At 27.1% G+C, this 22,523-nt stretch overlaps 2 long non-coding RNA genes across 3 annotated transcripts; one reads left to right on the top strand and one right to left on the bottom strand.

Annotated features, from left to right (window-relative positions):
* Positions 1-3,249: 3,249 nt before the first annotated feature.
* On the bottom strand, positions 3,250-11,123 carry LOC107168786 (uncharacterized). 2 transcript variants are annotated; one of them, XR_016189761.1, is made up of 5 exons: positions 10,995-11,123; positions 9,589-9,769; positions 9,326-9,525; positions 8,964-9,206; positions 3,250-8,860 (listed from the first exon to the last, which is right to left on the bottom strand). It is a non-coding gene; the product is annotated as an uncharacterized LOC107168786 (long non-coding RNA). The 2 variants fall into 2 exon arrangements; XR_016189762.1 differs by lacking the exon at positions 10,995-11,123 and adding an exon at positions 9,914-10,023.
* Positions 11,124-11,337: 214 nt separating this feature from the next.
* Positions 11,338-14,724, top strand: LOC149060300 (uncharacterized). Its single transcript, XR_016189756.1, has 3 exons — positions 11,338-11,798; positions 13,317-13,413; positions 13,484-14,724. It is a non-coding gene; the product is annotated as an uncharacterized LOC149060300 (long non-coding RNA).
* The last annotated feature ends 7,799 nt before the right edge of the window (positions 14,725-22,523 follow it).

Raw genomic sequence — 22,523 nt, 5'->3', positions numbered from 1 at the left:
ATAACAGTTGAAAAATAAAAGAAATTCGTGGTCACAATTTGGCGAAATACGTAAAAATCACAAAAATTCACAAATTATTTTAAACTAGAAATTCATAAAAACATTTTCTTTTAAATCTAAGATTTGAAAATTTAATACAAAATTTCTTACAAGTTCTTCAATCTTTATCACAAAAAAATGTCCACCAGAAATTCAAATTACATTTTTATGAGCGTTTGAAATTTAAATTTTTACAACATTATTGGATTTTCACTAGATTTAGCGATTTTCTTGTTTTAGTGTAACTCTAAAACAAATGACCACAGATACTTAAAATGTTCACTGAATGTTAATATAGATTATATTGATTTTCTATATGTATTTGATAAAATTTTCAAAATAGATAGATAAACCGTCTCCACTCAGAATTGTTTTTCGTATTCAAAGATGTAATATCATTGGATTAAAATTTAATTCCATCCATTACATACAGTAACCCACTTGTAACCTACTATACAGCCGAGAGTGATATCCACTTTTCCGCTTTTTTACAATTAATTATAAAATGCATACAACCATTTAAAATTATTTATTATTGGTTACTTTTTGAATATTTTTACGTATATACAGTTGTAATTAATTTTAATTAAATAATTTTATAGGTCTATATCATATTATGTTAATCTTATTTATTATAATATGCATAAAAAAAAAAATTAATATTTACAAGTACCTAATTTGTTTTTGACGAAATTTAAACTATATTCAACTTATTTTACTTATTATAATATCTAATAATATTGTTATATACCTGTTTGCACACGGATAAGATATTATCTTATATATATATAAACACTTTTTTATCGTAATTTACTCTAATTTTTTTCATTAATTCTTCTGAAATAAGACTGCAGCTAATTGAATATGTTGAATTTAGTTTAAATTTCGTCAAAAACAAATTAGGTACCTACTCTTAAATATTAAATTTCATCGTTAAATTTCAAATGTCAATTTTGTAATTAAAAAAAAACTTTTCATACATAAATTGTTAAGAAAAAAATACTCTATCCGAATATTTAAAAAAGTTGGTGTTACCATTTAAAAAAAAGTAAGTTGTATCGCTCATGCGCGTATCAAAAGTGTTAAAAAATTGAAATTCATCTAAAAATGTGTATTTGAGTATTATCTGTCATTCATCAGCGAAAACCTCATTTCAATACAAGGTAATCTAACTGAAATATTTAGTCGTACCTTTTAGCGTGAACACACACTATATAGTCGTGGGTTGTGGGTATAGATATATATTTTATCCGTTTAACATTTGAGTACGTAACTTATTTTTATAATCATCCTAATCCCCAACTAGATTCGCCTTTTTATAGGTGGTACCAAAAAAAGATGATGAAATAGAAAATCCAAGCATTTTTATACTGACTATTACTGTCTCAAAAAGTGATGACAGTCTCAATGAACTAGTGACTACCTATATCTAGGTACCTACTTAGTGCAGCTAAAATCGTGATACAACAATAAACAATGTACATAGGGCCAGAGTTTTAATACGAGGATTAATTATTATCCGTCTCTGGGCCGGATTGGTTAGGCGAGCTACCGAGAAAATCTCGGTGGGCTGCTCAAAAAAAATGTCGATCGTAAGTGTTTGGGCAATTATTTCATAACACGAATTTGAATACATTTATTTAACTCTGTGTGCTACGTCAAATCTAGATCAATTTATACATGTTTATTTGAAAAAGGCCTCTTTTAGGGCTGGTTAAAAAACTAAAACTCGGCGGGCCGATACCCTTGTCTATCCGGCACTGATCCGTCTACGTGTTCGGTATATTATCAACATCGATACGATTTCGAATATTCGGCCTGTGGATAATCCTTTTACGGATTGAAAAATAAAATTAAACAAATCAGACTATGTAGTATCCACTGTACGAGACATGACGGTTTTTCTGTAAAGCGTGTTTTGAGCGAAAAATCACGATTTTCATTTTTGGTCGCCGGTGCTATTGACATGAGTGCGGGTGTAGTGCGTGCGTAGTAGCCTAATGTAAATTATACAAAAAATCTAATCATGGGTACCTAGTGCCGGCCCAAGATACGGGTGACCCGGGCCAGTGGCGCCGAAGTGTTTAAAAAATACTATGACATCGTACATTCAGAGGCCCCTCCGGGGCCTGCCCCCCACCCTAATTTTTTCACAACCAGGCCCCAGTACCTATAAAATCTACTATGACATATGTCATCGATAAATTAGGTGATCGGCGCCACTGACCCGGGCGGATGCCCAAGGTGCTACATTTTAAGGGGCGCTTTTTTTAAATTTTAGCGTAATATTTATTCAAATTTATTATATTATACCTAAATGACTAAATAATTATCTATGACAGAATATTCTGTTTTCTGTTACCGATATATATTTTTTTTAGATTTTATTCCACTTTCCAGTTTTTATTATTATATTACAAATAATTAGAAAATAATATACAATGACATATAGGTAATCATTAACTGGAGGAAAACCAAAAAAGTAGGTATGTGTTATAGCCGATACGTCTATAAATTGTAGGTATCTAAATAAGTTTTGCGATCCTTTACCTATCCATAAATATAAGACTTTTAAACAAAATATGTATATGTAAGTATAAAAAGTATTAAATGTATTATGGAGCATTTGCAGATTAAGGGCGCGCCCGGGCGCCTTTCAAAAAATTGCCTGGGGGGTAAAAATACCTTGGGCCGGCCTCGTGGGTACCATTGTTGGTTGTTATTCAAAACTGACTTTTTTTTTCAAACTGAGGTTGAATGACTGCGTTTTCTGTAAAATGTTCCTTTTCAAAGGGTACCTGCTTCAATGCAGAACGACATTTTACCATGTTACATCAAAATGTGTCTTTCAATATTAAAAATTTACCTTTCATAGTAATTCAATGCAATCTATTTCATAGGTTGTTGGTCAAAAAAGGACTACCTATGTATCAACTATCAATTATTAATCAAAACTCTTTTTCAGTTAAATTTGGAATAAGTGATTGAATGGGTTTTTTTCCAAAACGGACTTTTTTTTAAAATTATAAATTAAAGATTATACATTTTTAATTATATTTAATGTATGCTTAGTGTAATTTATAATTAAATTTAGATACAACAAGCGAATAGCGATTACCTATTTTAAATTCTATTGACTATTTTCAAAAAAAAGTACTTATCTCGTTTCTAACTTCATACAATACGAGATATTGTACAATAATATATGGATTCTATGATACCAGTATACCACCAAAAGTCCAAAATATTATCAATAATGCTCGTGTATTATGTGCTAACCATGGACATATTATATACTGTTTATACTTATTTTGGTTCTAACTCAAAATTTTTTATTAGTTATTATTTTATGTTACGAATGTTACAATGTTTAATACAATACATTTTTATTTTATAATAACTACGATCAAAGGCATCTTTAATTCGAGAACCGTCTCACAGTAAAGCAGCCCCAACCATTTATTCTAAGTTTATATCAGCGATGGCAAATCATTAGAGCATTTAGAACGCTACATGCCAAAAATTACCTTTTTTTTAGCGTGCCATGAAAAATATTATACATTACATTATAGTACATTAGAAAGACACAAGAAAAAAAATTATAAATATATTAATGTATATTATATATAATATATATGTACCTATGTAATAAAAATATATTAAATTTTGCATGCCCTCAAAACCTTTTCATGTGCCATGGATTTGCCTTCCTTGTCTATTAGATCATATGCAAAAAAAACATAATTATGATTTTAATTATTTAAACCTAATCATATAACAATTCAAAACTAATTAATATATAGTTATATTTAACAAAATACTTTAAATTATTAAGCATAAGACGTCTATATAGGTTGTCAGAAATTATCAAATAAAAAATATATAATAGTCGTACATTATAATCATAACTAGTATAAAATTACAAATAAAATATGATTACAATAAAATAAAATAAATCAACGGTATGCACGAAATTTTGGTTATAATTATTATGACGCAGGTAATAACACCAGGCCGATCCACCGGGACACCAGGAGTTTTTCCGCTGCGCATCATGATCAATTAAGAAATTAGCGTCTCTCTCCCAATTTATTTTTTATATCATTTTAATGTATATTTATTATTTACTATATATTAAGGTGTAACTATTTTTTGGGTGTGTATTATATTATACAAATTATATATTTTGTAATTGTTATGCTATTTTAACTTTATAATATCATAATTGTTGGGGTTAAAAGAAACTAACTACCAACCTATTTATGCATTTATTAATAAAACTCCAGTTTTGGGATATGATAGAACCCAACTTAATTATTTTGACTCGAGATAAGATACACATTTTATTTAATACTTATTATATTAAATTGATCATACTCCTCACGGCTTACATAAAGAACATATTTAGTTGAGTTGATTAGAGCTTAATCTAATACTTGTCATTGAACTATATTAAAAATTTTAGTACTTGTTTTAAATGTTTTTATTATCAAGCTATGGTGTATGAGGTCGTTTTGTCTCGTTGAATCGCATAGTTTAATTTCGGGAGAACTATGTATTTCCAATATTACTATTCATATTTGGAGTTTAAAACCGCATTTATTAATTAATTAACTTTTAAGCTTAACACATTTTTAAAATGTGATTTGACATTCAAATCATACACAATCACCTAGCGAGTAATGTGTAATGCACTATAATAAAATTTGATATTTTTGCCATGTATTAATGCGAAATAAATGAAAAATAATTTTAGAACATTATTTATAGTATTTAAATATTATCAATTAACTGTGGCAAACATGCATATGCACTATGTATATCATGTAGTTTAACCTTTTGGTAGATTAGAGTACGTTAAATTAAATTTTAAAAGTAAGTGTACAATTTATTTTCTTAGCAGTTTTACTATGAGTCTATGAAACACATTATTTCGATAGGAGTTTTGTTAATAATCGCAAAATAAAACATTATCTGTGTTTAACATCTTCAGGTGTTAGTTTCAAGTTACTACATAAAACAATAATGGGTAGACTAGGGTGGCCCTTAGCTCTTACTCTTGTACATTTTTTTTTAATTGTACAGTTTACGGCACCAACCCATTTTTTGTTAATGCCCAAAAAAATAATACCTGCAAAATTTGAAATCTATCATTTAATTTTAAGCCGTGCCCCCGGGCACTTGAAGTTGAGTAGTTTTGTAATTTTTTACAACATTTTCTAAACATTGGGTTATAATTTTTTTTTCAACCAAAAAACATTTAACATTTACTATTCTAGGTAGCATTGTAGCAAACTTTATGATGATTTCAAAAATGTCACTTGACATTATTACATAATTTATTACCGGCATAGTTATAATTTAATGAAAAAAATAAGTAAAAGCTCAAAAAATCTGGCATAACCGTTCTTTTTATTTGTATCAGTCAAATGATTCAGAATACCTTAAAATTACTTAGGGACAAAAAATGTATTTTAGTATGTAAATTAATATACTCGTATATGTAATATTAAATTAAAGTCTAAACAAATATTAGTAAGGTTGAAGTAGTTAATATATTTGTTTAAAAATCATGTAGGTATTAATAATTTTAATCTAAACACAGTGTTTATCTTGAAAATAATCTACCAAATTATTATTAAATTATAATGTAATCGATTTCACTATTTCAGTCAATTATTGTGGTTATAATATAAAGATAAGATTACAAAAACCGTTTATATTTAATAGTATTGTACCTTTTGCTGTCATTCAACAAATTGTGTTCACTATTCACTGTTTGCCTGCAGATAAGTTTAATTTGTAGTTTTGTACTTATGTTTCATCCTCTTGTACACTGTTGTTAATATTTTACGTTTAATAATGTCTTATAATATATGTTTACGAGAGAAAATTTATTTAATTAACAACTATTCAAATAAAATATCAGGAAGTAAATTACCGTCTAATTTAGAAGTATTGAAGACTATGTTTTTTGATTTAAGAGTCGTAAAATTGAATCTTCGTGAAAGTGCTAGATAAATTATTCGAGAAGTGTTTGTTTTTTGGGGAAAAGCCCGTATTCCAGTACGATTAGAAAAACACTGTATATCTAAAGTTGGATCTTTATACGATGAGTGGAGAACACGTCAAAAGCATGCCACAAGAAATACAGAAAGTCATAAGGAACACGAAAAACTGTTTATTTCAACATTTAATGATTTATTTGATGTAGCCCATGCTGATGCTCTACAAATTATGAAAATCGAAACAGATAGACTATTTTTAATAAATCAACGAAAAAAAGGACGTATAGGATTTATGTATGGAATTTATTATACAAATATGCGAAAAGAGCAACTTTATGGAAAGAAAAAATAAAACACTTATAACAGAAAAGCGAAGTACCCAATCTGAAGGTAATTGTAAATGTTAATTTATGTTTTTATATATTTGGTTCAATAAATGGAATAATATTTATTTTTTTTTCTTAGACAATTTAATGCAAATAGACGAAATATCAAGTGACTTAGAGATAGACGACTTTTCTAGTCGCTCAGAGATGGACGAATCTTTTAGTTCCGTAGAAATAGATGTTGGACCTTCATCATCAAAACGAGTAAGAGGACAGAAGAACATAATTACTACTAAATTAGTTTGTGTACTAGACAACTGTAAAGTAAGTGATAGGGGGACAATTCATATCATTATGACAGTGGTAGAAGCTCTAGAAAAAAATGTGGAGGACTTTGTTATTAATAGGACATCAATTCAACGTTGTCGACAGATTTTGCTTAAGGAGAGAGCGAGTATAATAAAAGATAAATTTCAAGAAAGTAATCTTAAAGCTGTTGTATTACACTGGGATGGCAAGCTTCTTCCTAATTTGGTTGGAAAAGATATTATTGAAAGGCTAGCCATTGTAATTTCAAGTGGTGATACAGAAAAATTTTTAAGTATTCCAGTTTTACAAAAAGCAACGGCAAATAAACAGGCAGAAGTTATTTACAAAACTTTAATTGAATGGAATATACAAAATTTGGTTAAAGCTCAGTCGTTTGATACAACTGCAGTTAATAGTGGTCGATTGGGTGGTACTTGTGTATTATTAGAAAGGCTTTTAGGAAAAAAATTATTTTATTTGCCATGCAGACATCATATTTATGAAATAATTTTACGAAGCGTTTTTGAAGAAAAATTAAATAAACCATCAGCTAAAGAAGTATCTATTTTCAATAGATTCCAGCTCTCGTGGAATAAAATAAACAAGGACAATTTTTCTCCAGGTATTTCGGACAAACAAATTAAAGAAATTATTAATCCACATTCAACAAGAGTCTTAGAGTTTGTAAAAGAACATTTGAAAATTGTACAACCTCGAAACGATTACAAGGAGTTACTCGAGTTAACAATGATTTTTCTTGGCGCTAAACCAAATAATACGACTTTTTTCCATACTCCCGGTGCAACTCACCATGCAAGATGGATGGCAAAAGCTATTTATTCTCATAAAATATACATGTTTTGTAATGAATTTGAATTAAGTAGTTTTGAAAAAAACGGACTTTGCGATATTTGTATATTTGTAGTTACAATTTATATTGAAGCATGGTTTAAAGCACCTACTGCTGCAGCCGCACCATATCAAGATTTACTTTTTATACAAAACTTGTACAACTATAGTTCAATTGATAATAATATATCTAGAGTAGCAATGAATAAATTTTGAAATCATTTGTGGTATCTAACACCTGAAGCAGTTGCATTGGCATTTTTCGATAAAAGTATTTCTATAGAATCAAAAATAAAAATGATCGTTAAACTAAATTATACAACAGATTCAAACGAGAATATCAAACGATTAAATTTAAAAGAATCAGAAATTTCAGAATTTGTGAAAAATGAAATAGAGTTTTTCGTCTCAAGTGAAACTTTAGATTTTTTCAAAATATTTAACTTGGATACAGAATTTCTTTTAAATGACCCAGCAGATTGGAGTGAAAACTTATCTTTTCAAAATGCATTGCAAATGGTTTCTAAACTGAAAACTGTCAATGATATGGCCGAGAGGGGAATAAAATTGATTGAAGACTACAATTCAATACTCACCACCAATGAGGAACAAAAACAGTTTGTGTTACAAGTTGTAAGTGATTACAGAAAAATATTTCCTGACTGCAAAAAGGAAACATTAAAAAAAAAAAGTTTTTACTTATTTTTTGCTTAAAATTGTAACTGCCAGTAATAAATTATGTTATAATGAAAAAGTGACATTTTTGAAATCGTCATAAAATGTAGGGTAAACTTCACTACTTATATCAATTAATAATTTATGTTCTTTGGTTGAAAAAAAATACATAACCTAATGTCAGTGATTTTTGTAAGAAATTACAAAACTACTGAACTTCAAGTTCCCAGGGGCACGGCTAAAAACTGAACAATTGATTTCAAAGTTTGCAGTTAATATTAAATTGAGCATTTACAAAAAACAGGTGGGTGCCACAAAAATAATTTAAATATTTATTTTTAAGGGCCACCCTAGGGTAGACATTATAGAAACCCATTTTTATTTTGAAGGTAATGTCTGAAAATATAGTTGGCGCCCTATAAATATATTTTTTTCCCAACTCTTAAAGGTAGCCAGTATGGGCCTGAATAACACTGCAAATCCATCATTATTTTCATTTACACTTTCTGTTTTAAAGCATCATCTTCAACTTTTCTGTCTGATTATTCAGAGTTTACACTGGTCATCTAATGCACTTCGAGGTATTTTCTCAATGCAACTTTTCGTGAAAATACTATGTTGCACAAACAACAAATATAACCAGTATCTTCATTTCTGAACAAAATAAAATAAATTAACTTTTTAACATCATGTTTATTATAATTAATAAAGAAATAAGACTAGAAGAACTATTAAATTTTAGTTGATTAATATTTACCTTTGTTAGATAATCCATTGTAATTGGTCAAATGCTGAGCAACTGCTTCTTTAAACAACACTGTTTACATACTCGTTTTTCAAACCTATTAAGTACTAATTGCGATGAGTGTTCTATCATGTCTTACTATAGAACAAGTGCAATATAGTTTCTTTTTTGGTTCGGTGATCCAGTCCATTTTTCTTTGTGACTAGACTTACAGTTAACAAATGGATTTTTCAAAATCTTTATAGTATATGAATTCTGTTAACAAAGTTAAATTTTAAAGTATTAGGAATAAAATAATAAATTAAAAACCACATTTGTATATAAACGTCAAAAAATACAAAACACTTGTTACATGAAATGAATTATGTACTTACGTGGAACGCATTGTATAAGATCAACCAACAAAAGTATGTACTTAGCATTGAAATCCGAGCCCTACTAATTATAATTTGAGCTCTATGGATACAGCTTGCTCCTGGAGTGCCAGAACAACCAATACACAAGTTGAAATTCATAAAACAGTTTCATGTTTGAAGTGCGGTCAATAAGGTCGATAACTATTACGTTAGATACGCTAAAAATAAATGCAATTTATTATAACATTAAATCTTAATAACATTTTAAAAATAAATGATACCCTTGGGATTTTGTTGGTTCATCGTCAAAATCAAGTACTGTTTTATATTTAAATTCACTATTATAAATTATTTAATTTTTTATCACTTTAGAATCTTTTCAAGTTAATCCTTGCGGTCTTTTTCTTTTCTGGTGTAACTGTGTAAGATGATGAATGCCAACACAATTTAGGCTCATCTGTCCTATTAACATAAAAATATGATTATTTTACCTTTAAACCAAAATTTTGTAAAGTTAAATTATGAAAAATACAATGACATTTCAAGCAATCCTATTCTTCATTTAATACCCAAAGGCTATATACATTAAACATAATATATAATTACCAAAAGTAATTGTCCCATTTCGATAATTACATGTTATGCAAAGGCTTATAAGCAGAATCCAATAATCCAAATATTATGTTAGAATGAAGCGAATTGGTAACAATACTATAACTAATTATTATATTGTGTATATAATAAAAATAAGTTGAAGCTGAATGATTTAACATTAATCAGTGGCGTACCCAGGATTTTCGAATGGGGGGGGGGGGGGGCTAAATCTATATCGGTATTCGGTACCATAATAAACACAACGTTTATGCTTTGCTTATACTAGGTCATTGTTACTAAAGATAATACGTTGTATTCAATACCGTTTTTTAGAAATATCATGGTTTGTACTTTGTCTTTTTTAATATAAAATGTATTCCAAAACATGGCCAATGGGAGGGGCTGAAGCCCCCTAAGCCCCCCCCCCCTGGGTACGCCACTGACATTAATGATACATTTAGTAGTAAAATAGATGAGATATCATATCATAATAAAATTATATTTGTTATAATTAATAATTGATGTTGGACACAACATTTGGCAGGCATACTTTTATTGGCAAAATTAAATCAAGAATTTTTACAGTACATTTAAGTTATAATTTTCCAGTATATAAAAATTAAATTTATTTCATTATGATTTTTTCAATACTTTAACTACAAAATAAAATTATTTTAACGAAAATGTGAGAAAGCTAACTTATTAATTTTATCCAATTTCTCCTTGTTTTAGTCCTGTTGGAAAGCAATAAAAGCCACAAGAACTATTTTCCGTGTAATGAGAACAACCATATTCACAGTATGAACCCATATTTGAAAAATAATATCTGTATTTAATGCAAAAATACTATTAATTTTATAATTTATAAACAATTTTAGTATACATGATTAAACGGTGAGCAATTTAGGGCCAGTTGTACCGTCTACGGTTAAACTTCGATTACGCTTAATCAGCTGATAACAGATATTTAACCGTGCAAATTCGGCCGATTAAACTCCGGTTAACTTTAATCAGAGACGGTTGACAAGCAATAAGCATAATAAAAATAATTTCGAAAGCAGTTTTGAATTATCTAAGCATAGAGCACACAAACCTTTTGAATTTATAAAATTAAACGATTCAGCTTAAAAACGCGTAAATATAACTAAAATATTAATATTAAGTGACGTTATAACATTTAAAGGCCTAAATTGTTATATATTATTTTAATTGTAAAATAAAATACCATTTGCTTATTTTGTTTTATACAGATATAATATTATATTATATGTCTATGTTGTTTTGATCCAACGGATTCATTGATAAGATTGATAACAAGAATAAGGTTAACACGAACTTTTGGTATAGAATTCTATGGTAAACACTAATCGTGTGTCGTGTGTGTTATTCAACATAACATCTACGTCGAAATGTCCTACAAATTGTAAAAAGAACTTATAAAAAATATATGAAAACGGCTCTGGCGGTCGGGTTCTCCTCACTCTCCCTCATTGGTCATCATGCTGCAGTTGGCGACACCGACCCGCATCTCATCATGCCGAACGTAAACATTATGCGTATTAATGGCCAATGGGATAATCATTTATTAAATTAAAATTATCATTAAATAAAATATCATTAATCATTTATTAAATTGGATTTAAAATTTGTTTTTTTAACATTAAAAACTAAATACTACGAATACGAGGAATTCTAGGAAAGTAGGACTAGGAAGTGTAACCTTTACGATATTATTGGTTTAATAATAATACTTTTTTACTTCACGTCGACATTATTAAAGTAATTTCAAAGTTTTTAGTCTTTTGAATAGGTACCTTAAAAATCTAAAATATCGAATTAACTTATTCAAGAACATCGAGAGGATGTAACACTGGCATTTGTTGCCTTCGTCTTACAAGTATGTAACTCACCAAATTTACCGTCAGCAAATCATGACGTGTAGCTTCTTTAGTTTAAAACTTAAAGTGAATTGACCTCTGATGAAATTTGATGATATGAACATTATCTGTGTTTATATTTGGGTTTTTGACGACAGTTTAGTCCAAAACTCGTTAAAGCGAGTTATGAGCATTCTAATTTAATATGCTATTTTATGTATGCAAATGTATACAAACACAGATAATGACTAGTTAGGATGGCAATTTATAATACTCTGCTCAATACAACGTTATATTATTAGAGTACTATAATTATTGATTCTACTACAATTTAATCAGTTTACCTATTTTCATAAACAAAACATTTTTTTAAATTTCAACTGTAATTCAACCTAAAAATTGACACTAACAATTAGTAAAAAAAACTTTGGTTTTTATAAAGATCTAATTTAAACTGAATTGTGTTTTAATTTACATTAACACTATTATATAAATAATTAGTTATTATATTTTGTGTAATAGTTTAAAATTAGGAATATAAAATTTCAATAATACATACCCATGGGCGGAGTGAAACCTGATTTCGGGTCTGGAAAACATATTTTTCCAGCCCATTGGCTCATCGGCTAACTATTTCAGGGGTTAACTATAGACTTGAAAAAAAATCAAATCTAACTTATAAAATTAACAAACATGTTTTTTGTTTTAATATTTATAATAATAATAATATTATAATAATACAAATTTAATGTCATAATGTGTGCTTTGTATAACTAAACTATAAAGAATTTGTTTTCCATCAACATTAATGACTCCAAATGTTTGGCTGTAATTGAATTGCTCAAACTGTTTTTAAATATTTTTAAGTAAAAATGATCTTTTATAGGCCACTTGGGTACCGGCAAAGTAAATAATAAACACTGATATAAGCAATGGATAATGTAGGATAAACATTAGAGTAAAAATTACACTTAATTAATGCATTGTAATATGTAACTATAAAATTCTATAGTTTTTACATGTTACACATGGTTTTGATATGTCTTTTTCCTCATCTTCATTTTCTGTGTACCTACTTATTATGTATTTATGTACCTATAGTTCTTCAGCACATTCATCATCTACAGATGTCTTTAAATGTTTCCAAGATTTTTAAAAACTTAACATTTTGTCAGATAGGTAGTTTATTTTTATTGTTTTTTTTATTTTACTATCATTATCATCATCAAATTAAGGTTTTAATTTTACATGTAACTTAAAGAAAGCATTTTTAAGTAGTCCATTCACAAATGAATCAAAATTAATAGGTAGAAATAATTTTAAATCAATAAGTATAATTTTTTTATTATTTGCAAATTGTTTTTCTGAATAAATCAAATATTAAATTTATACTATAACACCAAACTTAAACTTCACTTTAAGATTATAACAAAATTTATTTATAATAAGGGTCATGAAATAGTATTTACAATTTTATACAACTGAGCACAGATTATACTATTTGTTACTTATGTTTAAACCATTTTTTTTAAACATAGGGCCGGCCCATATAGTATCCGTCAGTATCAGCCCATCTGGAAAATTCCAGATTTCCAGATGGGCCCCTCCGCCCCTGTACGTACCTAAATAGTACTAGTAAGTTTAAAATTATTAGTTATGGTGTAATATATTATTATGTATTATACTTACATGATATAATTTTCAGTATACTATCTAAGAGCGACATGGATATCAAGTCAATGGCTTTCAACAATGTTCCTGCGATTGTTATAGCAAACTTTGTGGTTGCTGGAAAAATTGGAATATACACTTTAAGAATCAGGGGAAAATTTGAATTGTGCCATAATGTTCTTCCAAGATGAAAACTAAATCACAAGATGAGTATATTTAAAACTAGTAAATATTTAATTTATTTTATCTTTATGTCTTATACAAACATTTTTGTTTTCAGTCGAAAAAGCCATAAAACAAAGAATTAACACCACATTAGGATCAAGATTTTTTATTTGGTGTTTACATTGTATTGCTGCAAATATTGAAACATATGATGGCAATGTAAGCAAACTTTATAAAAAAAAACTGGTGGTATTAGTATGATGAAATACACTAAATACAAATATTATTTGTTTGTAAAATGTGGATTTTCAATAACTAATTAAGAGGATACCATGTTCGCATGAATTGTCTCCATCTTACAAGTGTGTAACATAGCAAATTGTACGTTCAGCAGTTCACGTTTAACTTCGTTAGCTTAAAATTTAAAATGAAATGACCTCTTATAAAAATGGACGATAACATTTTTATCTAGGTTTATACATGGGCTTATTATATTTTATTTTAAAGCAAGTTATAAGTGTTGATATAGTTATATATTGTGTACAGTTATGAACAAATGTTATGATATACAAACAATTTACGATTTTATAAATACTCATAAATTGCTTTAAAATTAAAATATAATAAAAATCACATGTGATAACCTAGATAATAATATTGCCTTTAATTTTTATAAGAGGTCAATTCACTTTAAATTTTAAGCTAACAGAGCTAACTGTGAACTGCTAAGCGTAAAATTTGTTACGTTACATACTTGTAAGACGAAGATAACTCATGCAGATTTGGCGACCTCTTAACCTATACTTATATTTTTTTTTAAATTATGTTTAAGATTTAAGATTTTAATTAAGTAGAATATTGTATTATCTTTCATACTAAAAATTATAGTTTATGTATCAGTTACTTACATCATTGTTAATAATCTAAATTCTTATATCTAATTAAATTTAACTAAGTGTATAATGAATAATTGACTTCTCAAATAAATAATGGAAGTGTATTGTCTTGCTGCCAACCTGTGATCCAACATGTATTGATTCAACTCAATAAATTATGTGAAACGGGAGGCTGTAAGTGAGAGAACTTTAACACCTTTGATTTGATTGAAAATTATCTTTTTATTTAAACTTGCATTGATTACGACAACATGAAAATATGCAAATCTAAATGATAGATACAATTAGATTTAAATCATTTTTATTTAACATTAAATGAAATATGATAATAGATATTAAAAACAATTTTGTAGTGCATTATTTAAAGCTTATTTACATAATCTGATAAGTGTATTCAATGATGTATTTTTGGTTTTCTTATAAGAAAAATGTTAATCATTTTTAAATTTCTACCAGCTTGTAAAGATTATGAGCAAAATTTTCATCATTTGGATAAATGAAAAGATAAAGTGGAATTTCACTGCCAACCTTTTAAATGGGTAAACCTTTTTTTAACTTTTAAATACGAGTACAATGTGTTTGTGAAACATTTCATCAAATTATATAATGTTTATTAGATTCTTTAAAATTCGTTTTTAATATTACCTGCAAGAAGACAAAATGTTATGCATTCTCAGTTAAAAATTGTTTTTGCTATAATTTTTTAATAATGTCATAAGTAGTGAATTTTTCTTTTAATATTCTAATCTTTTTTTTCAACTTAAAATTTTGAACTTCTTTGTATTCATAATTCACAGTATTCAAACGTCTCTGTCATTTTCGAAGTCATAAAGTGAGTTGTAGATTTACATCGGTGCAATTAGAGTGGTTCACTGAGGTTTTATTTTCCAGCTTATATTTATTATATTTTGGTTATTTTGAAATTAAAGTTATCAATAAATACAAACATTTTGTAATATACATAAACTGTATATTAAAGAATATATTGGTAGGTAGTTCGCTATTCCAAGTTATAGGTTATACTATGTTATAGCCTTATAGGACTATTACATAATACAGTCAAGTTTCGATTACTTTAATTTTAAGAGTTAAATCTGGCTTATGTGTTTTTTGAATTATAAATTATAATTTATAATTTATAATTTTATAAATTTTATAAATTAATATTTTTAATTTATAATTAAATTCATTTTTAAAATTAGTATATCTATTTGTTATTATTTTTGTCATACCGAAGTTTAATTAGACCCAATTTTTTTTTTTTATTCTTTAAGATATTTTATATTTCACCCTTTATTCTTGAATTTTTATGTTTACACGTTAATAACTATATGTATTATATAATAGAACAAAGTGTAGGCGTTCTGAAATGAACGTTTCTACTCAAAGTTACAAAGGATTTTTAGCCTAACAATAAAGTAAATATTTAAATCTAATCTCTGTTCTGTCGTCCAAGAACGAATAGTTCCTGAATTCAAGAACTTAGTACGATTACTACGATTACAATTTCCATTTAAAATACTAGGTACTGCTTATTGCTATAATTTATTATCAAGATATTTTGATATTTAAATTACGTTTTTCTTATCACTTTTCAGTCAAGAAAGGGAGTTATAAAAAATTAATTTATTAATGTATTTGCAGAGGTAAAAAAAATGTGGTCACCACTGTCACTGTACCTATTTTTATTATATTATCATATGACACACAAAAAAATGTTATTTTTGAGCCAAGTGACAAATTGTATAAATATATTGCCCTAGTTGCGTTACCGGTTATATAAACTAAATATTTAGTATTAATTATCTCAATGTTCTCTAACGTTCAATACAAAATACGAAGGTTACGAAGTTCGTATTTTTTTTTTGTCAAATAACACATTCACGTTCACGTATTCTTTGAACAAATTAATGCATTAATAATTATTGCGTCGAATTATGCGAATTATTATATCGAATTTTTTGTGCTTTATCGATCCACTTACAAACTTAATATCAATAATACCTACAACACGGGTTGCCCCCTTTAAAATATGGCAGACCCGGAGACGAAATAGGCCGTTAAGCAAAATTAAAAAAAAAAGAAGGTAAATAAAATTATAGTATATTATTTAGGTACCTATACGTATAACAGATAAAAATAAAAATATAATTTTATTAATAAAAGGTATAACAATTTGAAAAAAAAAGTTAGTTTAATCACATATTCTATTAGATGTTGAAATGTACAAAATATGTTAATTTAAGTTCAAAATCGTACTTTACATTTTTTGTTGCACATTTCAATCAATTTTCCTATTCAGGATTTTTCAAAAATTTCCTGACATTTCATATTATAATTTGTCAAATAATTTCACCATTTCCACTGATAGTCGATTTCTTTCTTCAGATCACAAATTTCCCATTAAAGAAAATACACGTTCTACAAAAGCGTTACTTATAGGTATTGAAAATATTTTTCCGAAAATTTTTGGAAGTTCAGTGAAATCATATTTTTTGAACAGTTCTACCCACACTATAAATCTGAAGATACGTTCATTTTTGAAAGCTCAGTCCACACTTTGCACATTTTTTATTTCGTCGTAAAGTCGGCCTTCTTCAATATTATTTAAACCTAATAGGTTCACAGATTTTATTGCATCGTCATACTCAATTATTTTATTATTTTAAATTTAAGTTCGAAAACATCTTAATAATAGAATCGTTGAAATCGTAATATTTTTTTAAATAATCAATATTTTTTTAGTACACTTCATTAGCTTCTTTTTTGAACATTGCTTGCTCATTTGGTTGAAGTGATGGAATACTAAAAATTAGAATTAATTTTACGATAATCCGTAGAATAATTCATTGAACCCGTAACCCGTAGATTTATTTCTAAAACCGGAGTTTACGGGGGAAACCCGGAGAAGTGGCAACCCTACCTACAATCATATACCATGATCTGCAAGTCCAACACTTAGACTCCATCTTTCAACTTTTAAATTTTAACACATTTTTAGTCAGCAGCCTGAAAAGCCATGACTTAAATGGCCCAAAACTGTCGCGCCCCTACGAGTTTTACTTGGAAACTAGCCGGTCCAGTCCGACCCTGATTGTGTTGATCATTTTATTTCTTAAACATTTTAGTATAGGTATTAATGGTATTATAATATAAGAAAACATAAATTTACAATTTAATTAATTAGTATATAATATATTATATTTTAAACGTGTATGATTAAACGGTGAAAAATTTGAGCGTCTTATTAAAAATCGATCAAACTCATTTATAAACATCGTTCACGATTAATTAAAAAAAAAAAACGAGTGATGTTTGCGTATCGTCCACTCAAATTTGTGGATGCGAATACGTACACGTTTATAAACGACTCTGTTTAGTAATTAACCTATGTAAATAATTTAAACAGAATAGTTGACATTAGTTTCTTAATACGATAAAACGTAGTAATGCTGTGCATTATTTTCAGCGTATTATTTGTATTTTTATTTTTATACAATTTAAGCAGAGAAAAAAATATGATTATGATATAAAATTATGAAAATCATAAAAAATTCTTAATAATAATAATCAACGTAAATAATTAATATAATCACTATCAGTGGCGCGCAAGTACCTAATCAATAAGGGTCTGCCAGCTGGACAAGTGCAATTATTGATTTATCAGCGTTCCCCTTGTGCACACCAATTGCAGGTGGTTACCGGTACTGTTGAACATATTTTGAACAAGTGATTTGTTTGTATTCCGGCGCCACTGATTCGACAGTCCATCGGGAAAACACTGTGGTGTTTATTCCAAGTCACTGGGTCAGAATAACATAACCTTAAATATTATTATATAAGCCATACAATTACGATCATATATTATATTATGATTATGATATGTCATCATGTCATGTTGTCTTGATACTAACATTAAGTGTTAATTCGATGTGTCCCAAGAACTCAACTCGCGTTTTTATTAGTTTATTATAATAACATTATTATAGTAGCATAATAATATAAGTCGTGTTAATGAATATTGTCATACACATAAACGCTGTACATACTTACTAACAGAGTTTGGATTACCTATACAAGTTATCGTATTGTCGAGTAAGTACGATTGACATTAATATTATTATTACATACCTATGTACACATTATAGTATTGATATAATAATGTTTTTTATAGCAGGTGTATACCTAATATCTATGGAGATGCTTTTTAATCGTGTTAGACGCCCGTTTAAGCGTCATAGCAATAATCGTCGATCTCACGGAGGAACGTCGAAGTCACGCGTCCGTTATCCATGGCTACAATTGGCCAGAAAGTTTGTGCAGAACTTAGAACGGGTCAATAGCATGGATCAAGCCCTTGCCATTGAACCCTATAATTTTATGTCAGCTGATACATCAGTGGTAAATGAGTCAGCGACGGAGGTTATTGTACCATTGATGGAGGATGCTCCGCTCCCGACCGCGGATGAGATTTTAGCAGAGACAGTGCCATATCTATCAGTGGAGATTTTATTGGCAACGGATTATGGTATTGATTTTGGTTTCGATGACTTTTTAATTTAGAATTTTTAGAATTTGAAACTATTGAATGGCATCATTTCATAAGTCATTGAAGTCATTAAGGGTATTTAGTTACTGGTATTTTCTAAAACCTTCATGTATTTATAGTTAATATTATTCAGTATTATATATCATTTTACATTTTAAAACTTACATTGTATCGTATTATGTGTATAATACATTTTTTATTATCAAATAATTCAAAATAAAAACATTATTTTGTGTTAAGTTTTAATTTATATTAAGTATTAATTTTTGTGTCATTTTTATATAATTTAAATATATTTATTTATTGCTATTCCTAAAATATTATTTTTGCAAATTATTCTTAGTATCACATCATCATAACATTGTGCAATCACTGACTGTATTATTATAGAATAATAGGTGTCAATAGTGTTGTATAATGTATAGTATTAGTAGATTAGAGTAAAATGCAATATTTAGTCAATATGTTTTTTCAAAATTCTCTTTCATCAACTGCAACAATCACGCCCATCTGGCTTAAATTCACAAACTCATTATTTGCCTATTATATTTTGTATTAACGATGATGAAATATAAAATATAGATAAACAACTTATAGTCTGTAAAACATTCAATTTTATCACTTAAGTATTACATTCAAGAGAAATGTGTTAAAATAAAGTTCAATACATTATGAATAACATAGGTAGATTACCTGTTTGTTAATCAGCCGATACAGAATAATGTATTCTATTATTACTTTTTAAGTACACTTATAGCCTTAAGAAAACACTAATTAAGCAAACGTGTAAGCCCTAAAATATTCTTTAAAAACATTTAATCATATTTTTTTAAAGGTCTAACTATTAAAATATTTAAAATAAGGAAATACTGTCAACTTATTTTAATGCGATTAATATATTTCTAAATAATATATAAATGTGTATGTAACTAACATATTTTAATGTCTACGATTCAATACTAGCCACTAGGTAATTGCATTGATTACAAAATTTAATTAAAACATTTTGAATGTGTGTATGCTACTTTTATTGGCTACAGTTTAAACTTGAAATAAACTCATGAAACGGTCATAAATTGATGTCATTGATCTTTAAGATTTAAAATATGTATTAAGTTTGTGCAAAGATTTATTTTTAAAATTTAATATATTTATAATGAATGGTTATCATTTATTTAATTTATTCAGATAAACGCCAAAGATGGCATAACAGAATACTATAACATATGACATTTGTTATATAATATTAACACATAAATACATAATAAGATTTGTTAACTTACAATTAAGAAGTTATAATATATAAAAATTTAGATAACCGTTAGCTCATAAATATCCGGTGGATACTTACAAATTAAAGAAATCAATTCCGGATTCATTTCCCATCCTTAACATTTTTTCTAAGGGATTATTATATCCTTAATTAGTATGTTGGGTATTAATATAGAATGTAGAGAAATCTTGAAAGTAATATTAAGGAACATTTAATAAATACGTTCTAAAAGAGAGGAACATGTAGTTTTACCATTAACTAATGTAGAAAGGAAAGAAATATCAGCTTTTTTACTACGAAAGATAAAAGACTGGGATTAAGGATAATTTGAATATTATTTATATTATTATAATTTTCATTATTTAATAGTTTTTAAAACAAATAAATCTCAAAAATCTTCTTTATATCCTTTTAATTTTTTCAATATAGTATATGTCAAGAATGGACACCATACAATAATAATAATCATTAACCAATTATATTAATTTGTATTGCATTTTTATGTAAAAGTTTTATGATTTTTAACATTATATTATCATACAAATCATATATTATACAAAAATTTACATTATAAAAAAAAATATTAAGTACCGATTTACCCATGATTAACTAATTAAACTATTAGTTAATTATGAATTTACCTATCAGTATATTGTATTTATAATGATAATAAAATAATATATATTATCTAACAGTAATTTGATATAATTTCATATTTCACAGTAAATATTGCTTACAAATCATATGGAAAATTTTTAAAGGGCGACACTAGCATGTGTAGTCTCCTTCTTACAAAATGTATTATTCTTACTCAATAGGTAATCTATTTTAATATATTATCTTAAAAATATAGTATGTTGACTAATTATAAAATCTAAAGTTAAGATTGTTATAAAGGGCTTTTTAGAAGATTTTATTGATGTTCTAATCACAAACATATTCAAATTCGTAGTTGTTTGTGAATTTTTAAATGATCATAATTGTCTTCAACATTAAATTATCAATAAAATTTAAAAGATTTACACTAAAATGTTATAATAGGCCAATTTACTATAAATTTAAAAATAAAAGAGTTAAATGGATTAAATCAAACATAAAATATGCATGATTATACATATTTTATAAGATAGACATAACAATATAACATATCCAAGTATCTTTTTCTTATGATAGATATATACTTTTAAAACTGAAAAATTATAGTGACAAATTATTTGATTTTTAACTATAAAGATTAGTTTGAAATGTTTGAATTGTGTAATGTAAGTATTTTAATTCTCATTTAATATGGATATAGAATTAATTAATTTTTGTTGTTATCTCTAACTTGAATGGTGCTTACTGCTTGAGACAAAAATATATTATAATACAATCTTCTATATCATGCTATGTATCAATTTTTTTGTAGATCATTAAAACAGCATATTATAATATTATTTAACTTTTATACATATATTTAAGATTACAACACAGACATTTAGTATTGATGTATTTAATTTGGGTTCTTATTCAACCACAGTAAAACAAGCTTGATGAGTTTCAATATATTCATTTTTTTCTTTTAAAACATTTAAATTGAAAAAAAATAGTGTTGAATAGAGCTTAAATTTTACTTTAAAATATTTTTATTAACATACTATTTAGTAAATTCTGAAACATGATCGACCCAAAACTGAACATCCTATTCATATGATAGTTTTTTAATAGATATTATTATATACTACAATTTGATCAATGTGCTTAGAAATATCCAACCATTTGCACTGTTTTTACAATTATTGTTATATTTATGTAATTAATTAAGAGGATGTTAGTGCGATATTTATTTGTTTTTTCTCTTAGAACCACGCATAATATATCATACAAAACGCTTTCACCTAAATCAACTAAAACCGTGTCATATGATTTCACTCTAATACAATTCAAAAACAAAATAAATAAATGATTCTGTGTGAATGTGATTCGTCTATGTTACGTGTTGGCCAGAAAAATAAAACAAACAGTGAGCTGAGTGTTGTCCACTCCCTTGAACAAAAATAAATAATTCTATTAATGAGAAATATGAAGCTATATGGATTAAGTGTAATTGATTAGGAGAAAAATATTATTAAATTTATTTTTGACACAATTAAAGTCTATTTTCTTCCATTCTGCATCAATTTTCTTTTTGTGATGAGCGTGGCGCCTATAG

This window comes from Diuraphis noxia, unplaced genomic scaffold, assembly GCF_037042655.1.
Source record: "Diuraphis noxia isolate RWA-SAM2 unplaced genomic scaffold, SU_Dnox_SAM2 contig0001, whole genome shotgun sequence".
NCBI lineage: Eukaryota > Metazoa > Arthropoda > Insecta > Hemiptera > Aphididae > Diuraphis > Diuraphis noxia.
The sequence above is the reverse complement of the archived record's forward strand: the minus strand, read 5'-3'. Positions and strand labels throughout refer to the sequence as shown.